Source organism: Carettochelys insculpta, chromosome 25 (assembly GCF_033958435.1).
Source record: "Carettochelys insculpta isolate YL-2023 chromosome 25, ASM3395843v1, whole genome shotgun sequence".
Classification (NCBI taxonomy): domain Eukaryota; kingdom Metazoa; phylum Chordata; order Testudines; family Carettochelyidae; genus Carettochelys; species Carettochelys insculpta.
Genome location: NC_134161.1, coordinates 10,335,763 through 10,353,772, shown reverse-complemented (window position 1 = coordinate 10,353,772; position 18,010 = coordinate 10,335,763). Strand labels below are relative to the sequence as shown.

Genomic DNA, 18,010 nt, shown 5'->3' with positions numbered 1-18,010 from the left:
GCTACATGTTGTAGTGTGAAGATGAATATGCTCCAATAAATTCTTTAATATCTCATTCTATTATCCAGAAGTCTAAAATAACCAGCATTTTAACCATAAGTAAATTTTAATTACACTTTCCATAAGTACAGTATAATGAGAGCAAATAAATAAAGCTTATACAGTATAGCCATGTTTACACTAGCAAGTATGTTTGGAAAATCTGGCCCTCTTTTGAGACAGACAATGGAGCATCTGGACACAAAACTTGCTCTTTCGAAAGGAAATTGCAAGAACACGGTGCTTCTTTTGAAAGCGTTCCTCCAGTCCTGTATGAGGAAGAGTGACCTTTTTCAAAATGTTCTTTCAACAGGAAACATGTGCAGATGCTCCACGGGCCACTCTTTCAAAAGAGGAGTCCTCCATGGCACTGGCCAGCTGAGGTGCAGAGACGCCCTGGATGGCACTCACAAAACTCTCTGCTCCCTGTGTCTGGCCACCTTTAAAGCTGCACAGACACAGAAACGCCGTGGCTGGAAGCTGAGAGTGTGCTGGCAGCAAAGACACGAACCACAAGTCACATGCACTCATGGACATGCCCCAAACTCGAAAAACCATCATGGCCAGCCGCCAGCCCCCACAGGAGCCCTAGGACCCTCTCTCAGAGCCCCCACAGGGCTCCCAGGAGCTCAGCCAGCCACAAAAGAAAAGGGCTCCTTCCTGGATGGAGCCAGAGCTTCAAGTCCTTCTGGGGCTGTGGCAGGAGGAGGAGGTCCTGAGGGAGATGGGTGGCAAGCAGCATAACACAGCCATCTTTGCCCACCTTGCAACCTGCCTGCCTTTAGGTGTTCAGCTGTGCATGGTTACCACAAGTCTTCTATGTTGCAGATCTGTATGGAACAAGGTGAGATATGGTCTCTAAGGTTTAGTGTTAGCCAATGTCATATGCAATATTATATTATATAATATTATGTATATTAACTATACATTTTATTCAAGTTAAGTGCTTTCAAATTACTTTTCACTTTGGTAAAGCTGTTTAACCAAGCAGAGATGTGAAGAATGATATAGTCAGTGGCCGGTACTACATACATTCCAAAGAAGTAGGATAAGACAAATAATTTTGTTGATACTTTGCTAACATATGCGCTGTAGCAAACTATAGCTGATGTAGGATGTCTCTAAAATGTTGCTGACTTTGGAAATGCTATGACTGAACTAAGATAATAAAACGGTTACTGTTTCTGTCCTATTTACTGCAGGGACTGTGCCAGCAAAGCAATAAAATAAATAAATAAATAAATCCCCAAAATGTTTCAAGGAAGATAGATAGGCACATATGACAAGTTTAAAGTAATGCAACAAAATGGTAGGAAGCAACCCTAGTATATTTAAAAGTATAGTGAAGTGCAGAATGTGAGAACAGCTGACCAGCCTTCCGGCTGCTTCCAGATGCATTAGTAACATAATGGCTTTGATGTATTATGCAGTATTAATCTTTGGCTCATAATTCTTGATTAATAAAGTTGATTAAACCTAGCTGTTAAACTGAACCTGTAACCCTTGATGAGCAACAGGCTAAGGGCATTAGTATTTTCTCCAGCATAGGTCTTCGTATACTCAGCGCAATGGTACTTGACAACGTTTGATCCACTAGACAAGTGTTTCCTTAAACTATGTTTTGCAGAACACTCAGGTTCCATGAGCAACTCACAGGAGTGCCATGAGTGTCTGGCACTTTTTTGGTACCATACACTCATGGTATATATTTTCTGTTATTAAAACTAGATAAATTTTACTTCTTCATTACTATGATACCTAATTAAATTACTTCATTTTGTTTTTGATGTGTATGTTGCCGTTCTTTTTTTTGTTTGACAATTTTTTGAAGAAAATTTTCATAGGTATTCCACATAAAAAATATTATTGTTTGGTGTTCCATGGTCTCAAAATGTTTAAGAAACACTGAATTAGACAACAAAAATAGAACTAAGTTGAGAACCCTTTTCTCCAGTTGATTTCTACTTGCCACAGCTTCAGACTATGATATTAATGGATAAATTTACAAAAACAAAATTTTCTCACTCGTTCCAGAGAAGAAAAGGTGATGTTTAATGGGCTTTTAATAGATAGCTGAGCTTCTTCTCACTCATGGCTATGAAAATCAATAGGAATTGAACTCTTCATGTAGTCAGTGTCACTCAACTCTGGTCCACATGTGGGCAGACAGGAATAGATTTTATTAATGCTTTCCTTTGCAAAATCTGCCATCCCATCTACCGTGCATTTTTGATAGTTAATTAGATGCCACACAGCGGTATAACTAATGCCATGTTTGGAAATATAATCCATCACTGAACAACAGATCAGGGAATAATAGAACTGGAAGGAACCTCAAGAGGGCATCAAATCTAGTCCCCTGTGCTCATGGCAAGACCAAATACCATGAGTCGTCCCACCAATATGAGTTTCTGGACATCTTAAGGGTTTTTATTCCAAAACTCCATTAAATTGTGTGTCATAAGTAATTCTACAATGTTTGCCAATGGCTTGATTGCAAAGAGGAATCCAGGAATCAGAGGTCGCCTGTTTTTTCGTAAATATGTACCTGACCCAATTGTGGTTAGCTGCAAAGGATCAGAGTCACTCAGACAGCACATTAAAAGTGGCATTTTACCTCCACAGAAGTCAATTGCAAAACTCTCACTGACTGCAGGGGCCAAGCTGTTGCTCAGAAGGCAGCACTGCAGTGATGTTAGATGTTCTGACTTGTCTACTTAGATAGTGTTTGGAGCAAACTCAGCATTCAATTTCTATCCCTCATGGTTGTACGGAAAAGCTTCTGTCCATGACCCAAGTGCACACTGAAGGTTCAGAAGCCAGAAGACAAATAAAACAAGCCCAAAATGTATTTTCTTTACACAAATCTCATGACTTTTAAGCTAATCTTGTGATATTTAAGACCCAACCCACGGCTTTTGAACTCCAGAGGGGCTCCAGATTCAGTATTACATGCTGTACAAGAGGGTCAGATCTATAGATTTAGCTTTGCAGTCCTGACAGTTGTCACACACTTGTTTTACTCACCAGGAGGTTATACAACATTATAAAGCAATGTAGATGTCATGCTTCCAAGAAAGATGATTGCTAGTTCTGTGCAAATCCCTTTCACATTATAAATACAGATCTTTCCCCATAACTGCAGCACAGTCTTGAGCTGCCTGTGGTGATTAAAAAAAGCAGTTTAATTAGAGTCCATTTGGAAACCTCATAGCATGAAAGGATTTGATATACAGAAATACCCTTTACAGCTACAGACATCAATGCATGGTACCTTATCTTGTGGTAATGATAACGTGTGTAATCCAGACCTTGAAATGATATACTATATATACAGTGTGGATAATACATAATTTTCAGTTGATGTAGGAGTATTACCACATAGCTCCTGGTCACCAGCCAAAAAAGGATACAGATAGTACAATAGTAACTTTTACCCTGGGAGAGTTTGCAGTTGCTTTAGGCCTGTCCAGTCTCAGCAGGAGTCACTGCCAGTGTAACACTGAAAAATATGTCTTTGTAGCTAGGTTGGTTCCAGGGTATTAGCAAGACAGAATCACAGAATAATAGGGCTGGAAGGGACCTCAGGAGGTCATCTAGTCCAGCCCCCTGCTTCAAGCAGGATCAACCCCTACTAAGTCATCCCAGCCAGGACCTTGTCCAGCTGGGATTTAAAAACCGCAAGGGATGGAGAATCCACCACCTGTCTAGGCAACGCATTCCAATGCTTCACCACCCACCTGGTGAAGAAGTTTTTCCTAATAGCTAACCTACACCCTTCCCTCTTCAACTTCTGACCATTACTCCTTGTTCTGCCATCTGACACCATTGAGAACAGTTTCTCACCCTCCTTTTTAGAGCTCCCCTTCAGGAAGTTGAATGCTGCTATTGAATCACCTCTAAGTCTTCTCTTCTGGAAACTAAACAAGCCCAAATCCCTCAGCCTGTCCTCACAGGTCTTGTGCTCCAGACCCTTAATCATTTTTGTTGCCCTTCACTGAACCTGCTCTAGCAAATCCACATCCTTTTTATACTGGGGGGCCCAAAACTGGACACAATATTCCAGATGTGGTCTCACCAGTGCCGAATAAAGAGGAATAACTACTTCTCTAGATCTGCTCGAAATGCTCCTCCTAATGCACCCCAGTATGCCGTTACCTTTCTTGGCTACAAGGGCACACTGTTTACTCATATCCAGCCTTTCATCCACCATAACCCCTAGGTCCCTTTCCAAGACATGGTAGAAGAGATAATATCTTTTTTTGGACCAACTTATGTTGGTGAAAAAGATAAACTTTTCAACTTTCACAATGCTGTGACCCGAGGAGGAGCTCTATGTACTCTTGAAAGCACATCTCTTTCTCCAACAGATAAAAGATATTGGCTACGTCTACACGAGCCCCAAACTTTGAAATGGCCACGCAAATGGCCATTTCAAAGTTTACTAATGAAGTGCTGAAATGCATATTCAGCGCTTCATTAGCATGCGGGCGGCCGCAGCGCTTCGAAATTGAAGCGCCTCGCCGCCGTGCGTCTCGTCCCCACGGGGCTCCTTTTCGAAAGGACCCCGCCTACTTCGAAGAGCCCTTGTTCCCATCAGCTCATGGGAATAAGGGGACTTCGAAGTAGGCGGGGTCCTGTTGAAAAGGAGCCCCGTGGGGACAAGACGCACGGCGGCGAGGCGCGTCAATTTTGAAGCGCCGCGGCCGCCCGCATGCTAATGAAGCGCTGAATATGCATTTCAGCGCTTCATTAGCAAACTTCGAAATGGCCATTTGCGTGGCCATTTCGAAGTTTGGGGCTCGTGTAGACACGGCCATTATCTTGTCTCTGGAAAATGTGTGTCATATTTCCCACAAATGGCTGGTTCACTGGTGGGTAACAACCTACTACTGCTTCTATAGGTCAGTGCTGTTATGCAAAAGGTCCTGCATTCAATGGAAGGTTATAATATAAACATTATTCTAGAGTCTTATTAAAATCTAGTAAATAGATATAAATAGATAGTAATGCCTAAATACTCAGCAGTACAGCTGGTCCAAAAATGCTAATTTGTTTTGGTGGTGACTTTTGGGGGAAAAAAACCTTAAAATATTCTATGAAAAGTTTTCTTTAAAAATGTACAGCTGACCAAAATAGCTTTTCAAAAAGTGAACATTTATCAACATTTATCAATTTCATTAAGCACTTTTGGCTTTCAATAACAGTTTTTACTTTTAGGAAACTGAATTCCATACAATTCTACACAACATTTGTTGTTTATTTTTAACCCTAAAATATAAATTTTCAAAGGAAGCAAAATTTTGCCATGCGGTATTACATTTCCACTGAAAACCCATTTTGCACTAACAAAGTTTTGACAAAAAGAAAAATAAATCAGCCAGCTGTATTCTGCACTGATACTAAATGGCTGTGGGCAGTCACAGTTGCTTAGAATAGTTTCATGGTTTCGTACAGCTTAAGGCCAGAAGGGACCATTCTAACCTGCTGGATGTCACAGGTCATAAAATATTTACCTATAATGAGCTCAATAACTTGTGTTAGACTAAAACCTTTCAGTGTTTGGGAGGCTAAACTGTTGTGTACCACAGGAGAAGAGCACTAGAATCCTTTTATTTTTTCAATACTGAACAGCTATAAAAATGCTCCTTTACTGTGATTACAGAATTAAACTTGCTTCTGTGTGATGCAGGAGATAAAGCTATGGAAAATTGCTTTTACGTGACTCTGTGTGTTTGTGGGGGAGGCAGATATCATACTAGAATCAAAGGAATAGGAACCTGCTCATCTTTGTGGGAGAGAGCTACAGGAGCTAAATCTATCAAAAACAGAAAGAGAGAGAGGTACAGAAGCTAGAGGTAGAGAACCCTGTTCCTGTGTGTGTGATAAGAGAGGTCTGAAGGCACACTCTGTCCAGATATAGGCAAATCAGTCTTTTTTCCTTTTCTTTTCATTCTTTAAAGAAATCTAAGGGTTTTTTCCCCTCCTTTGAATATTTTCTCACTGGGCATCAGGAATTATATTCAGTTCTGATTTCCAGTTCCTGTTTAATTTTGGTCTGATTGGAATGTGTTGCCTAGAGAGGTGGTGGATTCTCCATCCCTCGAGGTTTTTAAGTCCTGGCTTGACAAGGTCCTGGCTGGGATGACTTAGTGGGGATTGATCCAGCGAGAAGCAGGGGCCTGGACTAGATGACCTACTGAGGTTCCTTCCAGCCCTATGATTCTATGAGTCTATGATAAGTGCATTTGCAGAAGGTTATGTTTCACCTTTAGCATAAAAATTTAAAGGGAAACTTCAGATGTCTGGTTTAAAGCCCAATGTTGCAAACATTTAACCTTTGAGATAAATAAAACTCATCTCTAATCAGCTCTGTGCAGGGGGCTTGTACAAAGCCTAAAACTAAACAGTAGTAGTAAGTCTCTTCCACTCCTACATCTTGGAACATAGGCCATTGATGACCCATTCACCGGCATCCCCTGTCCTGGGTGATCATTTCTAGTTTGGATCAGGTGTATCCTGTCTTGTTAGAGTCTGCCTTCAGGTCTCTATGCCAGGTGTTTCTTAGGCACTCTTTTTTCCTATTTCCTTGTGGGTTCCAACTTCAGGGATGCCTTGTGATGTTGGTGGTTGGTTTTCTAAATCTTCAAAATAGTACTAAAAGAGGGACCTAAATGGAACATTATGCAATAGGCTGTTACCTCTCCACAGAGGGAATTCATAGTCATGCTGTGACACAAAGACCTTTTGGTGCTAACTGGCAGAGGGCACCGAGGTGCATAGATTGCTAGGGATCTGCTGAGTTTGGTGTCTACATAGTAGCTCACCAAAGCTCTCATGTAAGGTTTCTGCCAAAAGCCTGTGTCACCCTGACTATCATGATCATCATGCAATGTATGCACAGATAACATGTAAGGAATTATGTGTAACCCTTCCACCAGATTACATATGTATATATTCTGAAAATTATACTCTTAAGGTTAGTGAGTTGGGGATGGTCACCAAAAGTCTTTTGCTGGCAGGAGACTCTTCCCTGCCTCCCTGGGTGTATGTGAATTGAGTGTTGTATACTTTACAAATGAACACCTATTTATTGTCAAAGCAATATGCAAATCGAAAGATTGAAAAATCTCCAGCAGAGATTGCATGCTAGGAAAGAAAAAAAAAAAAGCATCTGAGGTTACCCAATTTACAAAAATAGACAGTGGGTTGTTGGAACTATATGTGGCTATACTGGGGCACACCCCAGTATCCTTCATCTAGGCTGTCAGTGTGCCTGTCTTATGAATGGAAGGAGACAGCCACGATGGGAGAGAGACTTTGAGAGAGCTGAGCTTCATTTTTAGAGAAAATGCCTAGATAGTTGTTTAGGCCCGAGAACCATTTGTTTCCATTCCTTCTATTTGCTTCTTCGAAAATCACAATTCTTTGTTAAATAAACTAATACATGTTTTCATTCTAAACCTATCTCAGGGCCGTGAATTGAGCAGAGCACGGGTCCTGAGGCATAGCTGGTAAACTGATGCAGGTGCTTTACTCCTGTTCCTAGTCCATTTGAGAGTAGTGGATCATTGAACTCTGTGAGTATCCAGTGAAACAGGGGCTGCATACTCCAAGGGGATTCCTGGAGGCTGGAGTTTGTCTATTGTTGACATGCAGAGTGACAGCAGAACCTGTGTAGGCTCAGAGGGTTGTGGTTTGTCTTGCCTGTGAGTGATGCATTCAGAAAGCTAACCCCTGGCAGGCACAGACATGGCTCCCTCATATTAAGGGCAGATGGTATTGAGGTGCCTCACAGCCCCGAGGAACCTCAAGCAGCTTTACACATGCCACATAGCCCAGCTCTGTGTGTTAGCGAATCAAAAGGGATGCCAACAGGGTTGGATGTACTGAATGTGGACAAAGGTTACACCATTACCCAGATATCCCTTAAACCACTTGCCAAAACATGATGGAACTGGGCAGGCAGATTTCGATTAACGAAATAATAATTAATCATTATTTGTGTTGCAGTGACACATAGAGGACCCAGTCAGGGATCCAGCTATACTTGGTGCTTTATTCATGTAACAAAGAAAATTTCTGCCTCAAAAAAAGTGCTTACAATCCCCACTCAAATAAGCAACAAGAGAAATCCTCCTAGGGATATGACTGTGCAATGGTATTCCCAGTCCCCTCCACTGCATCCATTGCCACCAGCTCCAATTTGCTAGTATCCCAAAAATGCATTGGATTGAATGTATTCCAGCTTCCAGTATTTATGGCTGGGCTGGGGAATCCTCTGGAGAATACACAAGGTAGAGAACACTCTTGTAATGGGACACTTATGGGGAGGGTGGGTGGGGAAAGGACTGGCTGCAGGTCTTTTTTCCACCTTTAATTCCTAGAATTAATATTCTTCCATTAAGAGATTATTTCAGGGGAGGTTCAGAGTAGACACTCATGAGGGGACAGGGGATGGACTATTTCTTTTACTGCAGCGACCAGATGCCCCAATCATCATAAGTGCTCCAATGGTGCAAACACACAGGAAGGCACAGTCCCTGCCAGATGAGTACCTGTGTACAATGACCAGGTAATGAGAAGAACAGACTGGTGACCCACTCTCGGCTCTTACCCGATAGCAGTTTAGATAAAGGAGCTTTCCACTCTGTCAGCTGCCAGCATAAGAACTCTTTCCAAGAGCACAAGCTGAAAACATGACTTATCCCTCCCCAGTCCCCTGTCGAACTGGATCTACATAAATCCACATTTGTCTCTGATGATATCCCCAGTTTTTCTCTCTATTTATCTACCTGTCTGCTTCTTTTACAATCTCTCTCAGGACAGACACAAAGTGGAAAACGGAACCAGATGCTGAGGCATGCATTGAATGTCAACTAGTCCATTGGGGTGTGTGAGTATCCTTGTGCGGTGGAAAGCTCTTTTTGTAACATGGCTTGTGATGAAAGGGCTGATCCATGCTGATATTTTCAATATTAATAATCTCTCACGTGCCTCCCTCCATTACCGAGCTCCCTATTTATCCATTCTTTTTGGTACACAGAGAGACAGAGTTTAAACCAACAGGCCAGCAGAAGAAAAGGAAGGTTGATTAAGGCAGAAATCTCTATGGAGAACAAATCATATTGCTATTGGCCAGAAATGCACCAAATACATATAAAAATAATATTCTTTGTGTACAGTCATATGCAGTGCATGGCACACACTATATCAGGGGTGTGTGAACTTAGAGGTACATTTTCATTTCATACCGGAAATAGTATGTGCCGTGTACTGTATACATCTGTACACAAACAGACATATGTATTTATGCCCATCTTCACATCACCTCCTTGCTGACTTAGTCACATTTACTTTCCTCCAAAGATTCCCAAAGACTCAGCAAACTGAAAAAAAAAATTACAAGCTGTATTCCAGGAAAACGTTATCTGTAACTGAAAATACAGCCAGCTCTGGGTGGAAGGAGCTGACTTTTAACAGTACACACCTGGACTATACTACAGTTCAAGAGACATCATGAGAGACATGCCATATGCATCTGAAACTGCAGGGGTATTTTAACTTGGGAGACCAGAATTTAGCTAAGGCAACAAGGTTAACACCCATATTCCTTCAGACTGTGCTGTGGACTGTCTAATGGACACAAAACCTGGGCCTACATGTGAGCATCCTTTTGAATCGAAGTTTGGCGGTCAAAATAGCGGCTGTCGAAAGGGAGCACCCGCCGCCATTATCATATCGGCATTTTGATCCACTCTTTCAAAATGCCACCGCAGGTCTTTCAAGAGAGAGCATCCACACGGCTCCAAGCCCTCTTTCGAAAGAAGGGAGGCAGGAAACACCGTGGATGGGGTTCCATGGCCAACAAGCCCTTCCAGGGCCGCAGCCAGCTGCCCCCTTTAAAGGGCCCCTCCCTCCACCCTCCATTCCGCATGAGCTGAGTGCTGCCTAGCTTTTCCCAGCCCAGCAGAGCCCACCTATGCCCATGATGGAGGCCCAGCGACAGCTCCTGCAGGAGAATGCCCTCATTATGGACACCCTGCTGGCAGTGCTGTGCACCATCGCTGCAGCTGCACCCAATCTCATCGGGTGGCTGGGCGGTCCCACTGGGGCTGTGGGGCTCCCCCACCTGGGGTACCACTGGGCACCCCCCGGGTGCCCCGATGCCTCTAGACCCACCCCAGCAGCACCAGCTGGTGGGAGCGCCTGATATTGGGGAAGTGGGGCAAGGAAAGGTGGCTGTGGAACTTCCGCATGTTGAGGCAGACCTTCGAGGAGATCTGTCACTGGCTCACCCCCGCACTCCAGCACCAGGACACCTGCATGCGGCCAGTCCTCATCTTGGATTGAAGAAATGTCACCAAAATGGGACTAATCTGGAATTTTCACCACAATGGGACAATATCAGACATGTCAAAAGTAGATGCAAATGTGTGTGTTTTCTGTGGCATTTAAGGGCTTTCTGGCATCAAATATCATAGAGAAACTGCCGAGAGGAACCAGACTTAGGAAAATCCACTCTCTACGAAGCAGAATCTCTCCATGAGAAACACACGCTCAACTGACAAGACATCAGTCCTCTTGATTTATATCTATTAGGCCTGTACCATCTGTTCTTTGGATTAACATACTCAGTTTCAGTCTGATTTTTAGTGGCTACATCTCACGATGTAACATTAATTTCCACGAGTTGTTTAGGCCCACCTAAAGGTCTGTTTTATCACCTGCTCCCTAACATGTGTAAAGCATGACAGTTTTACCAGTTGCTAGGGTATTATATTCCAGAGCTAGAGCCAGACTTTATGGCTCTTTTATACAGGTTATAATTTCACTTCCTTTCACACACAAATAAATACGAGCTTCTAAATGCAATAGAAGAGATGTCAGGGCATTAGGGCTAAGATGTGTACTCCCAGTGCAGAAGCACAATAGACGCTGCAGAGCAGTCATTGAAAGATTCACACTTCCAGCCTGTGAATACCGTGTGACTCTCAGATTGGAGCATCACACCAGGGAAAATGCATCACTGCCAATTTTCACGCACCAGCTTGTAAAACTAGAATCCTAAAGTGCTCAGAGGCCAGGAATGTGATTACTGAACTTACTGTCTTAGATAACATTCAGCTGTGCAGGAAACAGAGCTTTTTCAGGGTCCAGTCCAATACTGTAGAACGAACTCCTCGGATTTAAGGAGTATCCCTAGTCTCACCACCTCTGCTTCAAGTTCTTTACCTGCCATCTCTAACATAGGCACAAAGTGGCATATATAGGTCACCCTCCCCACGCAAAAAAAATTTAAAACCAAAACCATACTGAAACACCCGCCTTTGTTCCTTCCTTTCACAGCTCCCCCCGGGAGAAGCTGGGAGCGCACAACACTTATAACAAATAGTCATGTCAGTTAATGTGCTACCGGGTATGTTTACACTGCCAAATAAAAAAAAAAAAAAAGGCCATGGAAGTATCTTTCAGAGTCTGGGTCAGGACTCATGTTATAAGGCTAAAATAGCAGTGTAGATGTGCAGGTATAAGCTGGTGTTTGGACTCAGACCCAATCCCTCATCAGGTTTCAGAGCCTTGCCTCCAACCCAAGATCAAATATCTATACTGTTATTTTTAGTGCTATAGTGTGAGCAAAAGCGAAGGTAACCAGGTGCGCCCTGGTGCACCAGTCTGGCAAGAGCTGGCTGAGCAGTGGCAAAAGCCAGCACCGAGCTATTTAAAGAGCTGGCAGGGACCCAGGTTGCAATAGGACAATACCTGTAAGAAATTTTAAGTTAAGAGCCACAGTCAGTTGACCCACGCTCTGAGACTCAGTGCTATGGGTCCTTTTCTGTAGTGCAGACCTACCCTCAGTTGCCACAGTGATGAGCGCAGGATAAGACCCTGCATAGAAGCAGTTTCTGTGGATTGCATGATTTACTCGCTATGGCAATGGTACAAGGAGTTACTCTCTTGGACTGAGTGCCCTAAGGCCTATACCCTTCCATTCTTTGCTGCTGTTTCAGATACCATTTAGCTGCAAACTAGTATACGTAATTGCATTCTTTGAGGTGGTCACCATGTCGGAGGCTGAGCGAAATGGAAGATCTCTCATTAGGTCACTACAGAGCCAGTTAGGCTTTTCCAAACGTGTCTCTCCCAAAGCAGTCCCTCTCTGGTTCCCTCCAGCACCTGGACTAAGATTATGGCATGCATCCATCAGCCTACCGTCTGTGTTCACAGTTCACATGGCAGTTTTCCTGGCTAAGCAAAGGCTATTCATTATCACTCTCCATTGCACTTAACAGTGAAAAATCTGGGATGGCAGGCAGAGAACAAAGTGAATTTCAAACTCTTCATCTCCTCCCACACCAGGCTTGAAAGATAGACACAGCATAGGGAGGAAGGAGGGGGACAACTCAGCTTGTCATCACCAGTTTGCCATGTTTGTCTGGGGATGTTTAAAGTGCAGAGGAGATTGTTGTCAAACATGACTTGGAATAGGAACCTGAGGACAATGAGGGAGATTGCTAGATACTGAATTGGGCAATGCTTTTTCTTCATGTGAGCTTACTGCTGGTGAAACAAGCTGGACTGAGAGCTCCACAGACCAAATGGTATTGATCTCTACAGAACGCATACAGCACAGGCAGTGTCAGTGTTGGGCTTTTCTATCACTGTGACCCAGACGGGGTCTCACTGGATAGAGGGGAGCAGTGTTCCCTCTAATCTTTTCCATCCATGTGTGGAATTTTTCCATCTGTATGTAGAATATTTTTAACGTACATTGAGGTATGTGCAAATGTGCACCACCACAACAAACAAAACCTAGCTGTGGGCCCTCTACTAATCAGCTGGGTGGCACTGGACCCTCTCATGAGCACGTGCACAAGTATACAGCTTCCAGAGAATGCAGATGGGGACTTCACTCTCTTTTGCACAGCACTTTAGATATATGGTGCACAATTTAAGTCCCTTGTGCGTGTCTGTATCTATATTGCAATACCAGAACAAGGTGACATTGGATAAAATTGGAAAGGCAGCCCATTTAAAATGAATATAAGTAAATCATTTATTTTAAATGCATAATTTTGGAATTGAGTGCCACAATCTATCATTGAGGAGAAGAGAATTACAAAACAGGACTGACATGAATAATAAGAACATATGCAGTAACTTTCGGGAACATAAATGCATTAGAGGAGTTACCCTCCTGCATCAGAACACATGTCAAACATGATTACAAAGGAATCCCCCTGTGAAAAGACAGGCTACCCCATAAGTGTGCGTTATGGGGATTCTTGTACCTTCCTCTGAGCGCCTGGGCACTGCCCATTGGCAGATACAGGTACAAAATGATATGGGGCCCACTGGTGTTATCCTATTTGTTGTTATGCCCATTCAGTCCCAAGCCTCATTGCTACAGACTAATAACAAGGAGGCCATTTAACTCTAAAGAATGGGTTGTACCTAATAGACACGTGCAAGCGGTACTCTGCCTCAGCTGTGCTAAGCAGCTCCTGCAGCCCTGACAGAATATGGCTGCTGGGCTGCCCCTTTAGAAGTGCAGAGAGCTTCCTCCTTCCACCAGCTGTCAGAAGTACGACAGGCCTGGGCAGAAGAGCATGGGCCCCAGCCCTACCTCCTTTTCACTTCCCTGGGAGGCCTTAGGGTTCTGACCCTGCACACAGGAGATCACAGATCCTGAAACTGTGACTGGTCCCTGGATGGGTGACCCAGCACATTTCCACAGAAAGAACAAGATTCTGACTTGTGCCTATCTATACTATACTGCAGTCCTATGGGACAGGGACCGATGCTGGTAGGTGTTGAGCAGCTCCTGGTACACAGTATGATCACCATGTGAGGGAGGTTGGAGCCATCAGCAGCTCTCAGGAGCAGATCAGATGCTTTGCATGGTCACAAACCGTTCCTTGGGAAGGGAGCTCTGGAATCCTTCTGTGGTGGATGCCAAACTGCTGGTGGCAAAGACACAGATGGCTCCTAATGATGGCACATAAACATCCACTGTCCCTCTGAGTGCTGGAAGAAACTTTGATCTTTGCAGCCAGTTAGAGATGAAACTTCTCCAGAGTGCTCGGCTCCCACCAGCCAAAGACGGCGGCTCAAAAGGGAGCGCGGGATCTTTCCAAAGGCAGCTATAAAATACATTGAGGATAAATCCTCTGTGACAAAGAGCTGAGTTTAACATTTCAAAATAAATTTACAGAGACCAACAAGCTCCTTTCCTCTTGGCTTGAGGAAGGGCACTGACACTCTCCGTAATCACTGACTTTAAGCAATGGAGGAATAGGCATGTGCTGGGCCTGGCAGAGGAGCAGAATCAGTCTTCAAGGGGTGGGTTAAATGCAGAAGGGAGGAGGATCCTGGAAGGAAATGCAGCTGTATTGCCCCATGTTTTGTCCCAAGGGACCTGGATGGATGAAGGGCTCTTTGGGGACTTCGAGAACAGAGACCAACTGTTACTAGGGAATTCCTGCAACAGGAAGGTGAAGCCTACATCCAGGGCCAAAAGGATTGCTGGCAGGCCTGCCAATGGCAAGTTGGGGAAAGGGGGCAATCACCTCAGGCCTGGTGATTCAAAAGGGCCCAGGACTCCTGGCCACCCCTGCTATTACTATGGCAATCGTTAGTCCGCCGCCCCAACGCCCCATTTTGTCCAGGTCCTCATGGAGGCTATTGGCTCTGTTGGTTGCTGGGCCCCAGTCAATGTGGGGAAGAGCAGCTCCATGCTCTCAAAAAGGGAGGGGCCCTGGGTGGAGGGAGCAGGGCTGAGGCAGCCAGCTCTCAGCACTGCCTGGACCACACAGCATCCACCATATGCCCTCAGAGCTGGCAGGAGTGTGCAGTGCAGGGCTCTGGAGCACACTGCCTAGTGCTTGGGTGGCAGTTCTAAAGGGCTCGAGGTTCTAGCTGTGGTGACAGCAGGTGTAGCCCCTGACCCATTAGAATCACTGGGTCCCAGGACAACTGCCCCCTTTCTTCCCACATTCCATTGGTGGGGCCTGCCTCCGTCTTTTCCCCTGTGCTAGGACCATGGGAGGTTAACTTGAAAGGTTATCTCTCTAGTTCCGAGAAGTCCTGGTAGGAGTGTAATGAGGATGAAGTGTGCCTGAGCAGATCTGTGGTAGTAAACCAGACAGCCACCTCCTGCTGGCAGGGAGCATTAGACAGACACAGAGTCCATCTGCGACTACCTGAGACAGTCGCAGGTGGGTGATCAACTGCAGCAATCAGGGAGCTAAAATTACAGGGTAGGGTTACCTACCAAAGGTTAGAGCAATCCTATTCCTAGGAGTGTTGGACACCGACTTGTGAAGGAACCCCCCATGCTTTATGAAAATTAGTTTATGAATATAGCTATGCATAAACCAAAGATGTTTTATGCAAAGTGGATCATGTAACTTATTTTAATAGTTACAGTCTGCTGAATTTGCATATCCTATTTTTGTGCACATATCATTCTTGTATATGAAGTTAGAAATATTAAGTGTAATCTGTTCTTAATTCTAAATATATTAATAAGGGCCCTCAGTGACACTTTAGGAACTTAAAGCAGTATGCAAATCAATGACTCGTGAATGGTTTTATTTTTCCTGTAAGAGCAAACTGTGGGTGGTCCTAGAAAGACGTGATAATGCCACCTGGTACTGGAATGTGTCTTGAATCTGGCACATTTCCATGGGAAGCGGGAGATTGACCAAAGAGTTTCCACTCTGGGTGAAAGTTTATTTAAGGAATGGAAAGCAATCAGGTCTTTGCATTTATCTGGCTTTTTAAATTGTATCCCCACCTTAAGAGAATACACATGACAGACCTAGAAACAAAAAACTGTAGTGAAGGGAAAGTCAAAGTTACTGGACCCAGGTTAGAAAAAGATAAATTCTGGCCTTAGATAAGAACAAGATAAGGGTAAGAATTTGCATTTAGGTTTCAGAATTAGCTGGAGTGTTTTCTTTTTTTTAACTGAGTAACTGTGTTTTCACTTTCAGGCACTTATATCCTACTTTTTATACTTAACAATGCCACTTTTTTTCATTATCAGGCCTAGTGCAAATTGTTACCGCGGATAGGGGGAACAACCACTGTGCCTATGTCTCTTTCATTGATTAAGGGGGTAGACATCTTTATGAGCTTTCTCTGTGTGAACATTTAATACAGAGGAAGAAGAATTTATGTGGGTTTTGATCCTTTTTCAGGGGTTGGGCTCCTGGGTGTTGTCAACAAGTCTTACAGCTGAGCCCTCCAAGACCTGAACTGACCCAGCATTTGTGTTGCTCTGCCGGGAGGTGATAAACTCAACTCTGCCTCAGCTGGGGGAGACAGAAGCTTCCAGTTCAACAGGACAGGGTGGAGGGGAGTTCTATAGGGTAGGAAGGCAGTCATCAGTGGCTTGATCAGCATACTGGGGTTCTGTCTAGATGCCACAAGCATTCTGTTGACATCTGTCTTCCTCATGGAATGAGGAAGAAGGGATGTCTTGGCACAGGGGGATTTCTCAGCATTTGGCCCTGTAGGGATGGGACAAAGATTGGGAAAACCTCTCCCAATGGAACTGTCAGCAAGATATACACAAATGCGGTGCGCAATTTGTGTATCTTTTGTCAACTTCTCAGCAATCTACACACAGCCTGGGGGACAATGTTGAATATTTTTTACAAAAAATATTTGTTTAGCCCAAGGCCATTTATTGATAAAAATGCTTTTATCTGCATATGCGGACAGCAGTACACAGTACAGTCTGCAACGGAAAGGTGAAGTGTTGCAGTAGATGAATACGCTATCAGTGCAGAGTGGAAGTCGCTTGCACCAGTGGGGGCCAGGTTGTGCAGAGGAGCTGATACGAGGCTAATGCTAGATACTCAGAGGGAGTGAGCTGGGGGAATATAGTCAAAATTCAGGAAGAAGGTGGAAGCAAGTTCGTTAGTGCTTGAAGGGCAATTTTGAATTGAATGGGGGAACCAGAAGAGGTAGGGGTGATTCAGTCACACTTCTTCAGATATCTGAGTGGCATTCAAATTATGCTAGAGCCAGCACGCTGTGGAACCAGAGCGAAGCTATAGACATGGTGGTTGCATAGTGAAGGGGAGAGAAGAAACAGGAATGAATGAGGATTTCAGCAGAGGTGGGGAATCTGGGAACCCACAAATGAACTTGCAGAGGTGCTAGATATAAAACTCAGCCTCCTGTAATTTTTTTATGTATATATATGGATATAAATGACAATCAATCATTCTATAAAAATTAAAACGTTGTTTGCTTTTATTGGAATTAAGATCAAACCAGACACACGCTGGAAAAGTAAAACAAAAGCAGTGACGGAAAAAGGTAAAGAACAATTGAATTGTCTTATATGTGTTGATAGAGATGGAATGAACAGTGAGGTTTGCATGTGGAATTAAACCTCGGGATGTTCCCACATGGTATTCTGACTCAGCCAATTGTAAAGAAAAGCCCAAGGTTTCCTAAGGGACTAGTGATGTTGGCTGCTTTAATTTGTGAATGTCAAGCTTGAGACGCCTCAGAAGAGTCTAATTTTCAGAAGGTGTGTAGCGTACACTTCACAAAATCAGGCCCCTTTTAGGAGTCTCGATCTAGGCACCCCCAAAACTGGGGCACCCAAAATAATTAATAACTTTTGAAAAATGTGCTCCTATGCATGCTGTACTGCTGCTGGATATGCCACTGCTTCTTAGCATGACTCTCTGTCCCTTTAGGATGGTGGCTGGCACACACAGAAGGTGAGGAGCCTGCTACAGTTTTGAGTAAAAGATGGGGAGTCTCTTAGCTCAGGCAGTAGTCACTCATGAGTTTAGCTCAGTGCTCATAGATTCGATCCTTAGTGCCAACTGACTCAGCCAGGAGTGCAGTGTACTAACAGCAGCAAACTTAATTGGAAAATCCTTTCCTATTACACCAACAGACTCCATCTCACAGCCAGTGAGCGGAGAACACCACTGTGCCA

The 18,010-nt window shown here is 44.0% G+C and overlaps 1 long non-coding RNA gene across 1 annotated transcript in view; it reads right to left on the bottom strand.

The window, feature by feature from the left end:
* Positions 1–240: 240 nt before the first annotated feature.
* Positions 241–18,010, bottom strand: part of LOC142001661 (uncharacterized) — a 44,790-nt gene continuing 27,020 nt past the window's right edge. Inside the window, exons 2-3 of the long non-coding RNA XR_012642546.1 lie at positions 3,067–3,200; positions 241–869 (exon numbers count right to left, since the gene is read on the bottom strand). This is a non-coding gene — a long non-coding RNA (uncharacterized LOC142001661). The remainder of the gene's footprint in view (positions 870–3,066; positions 3,201–18,010) is intronic.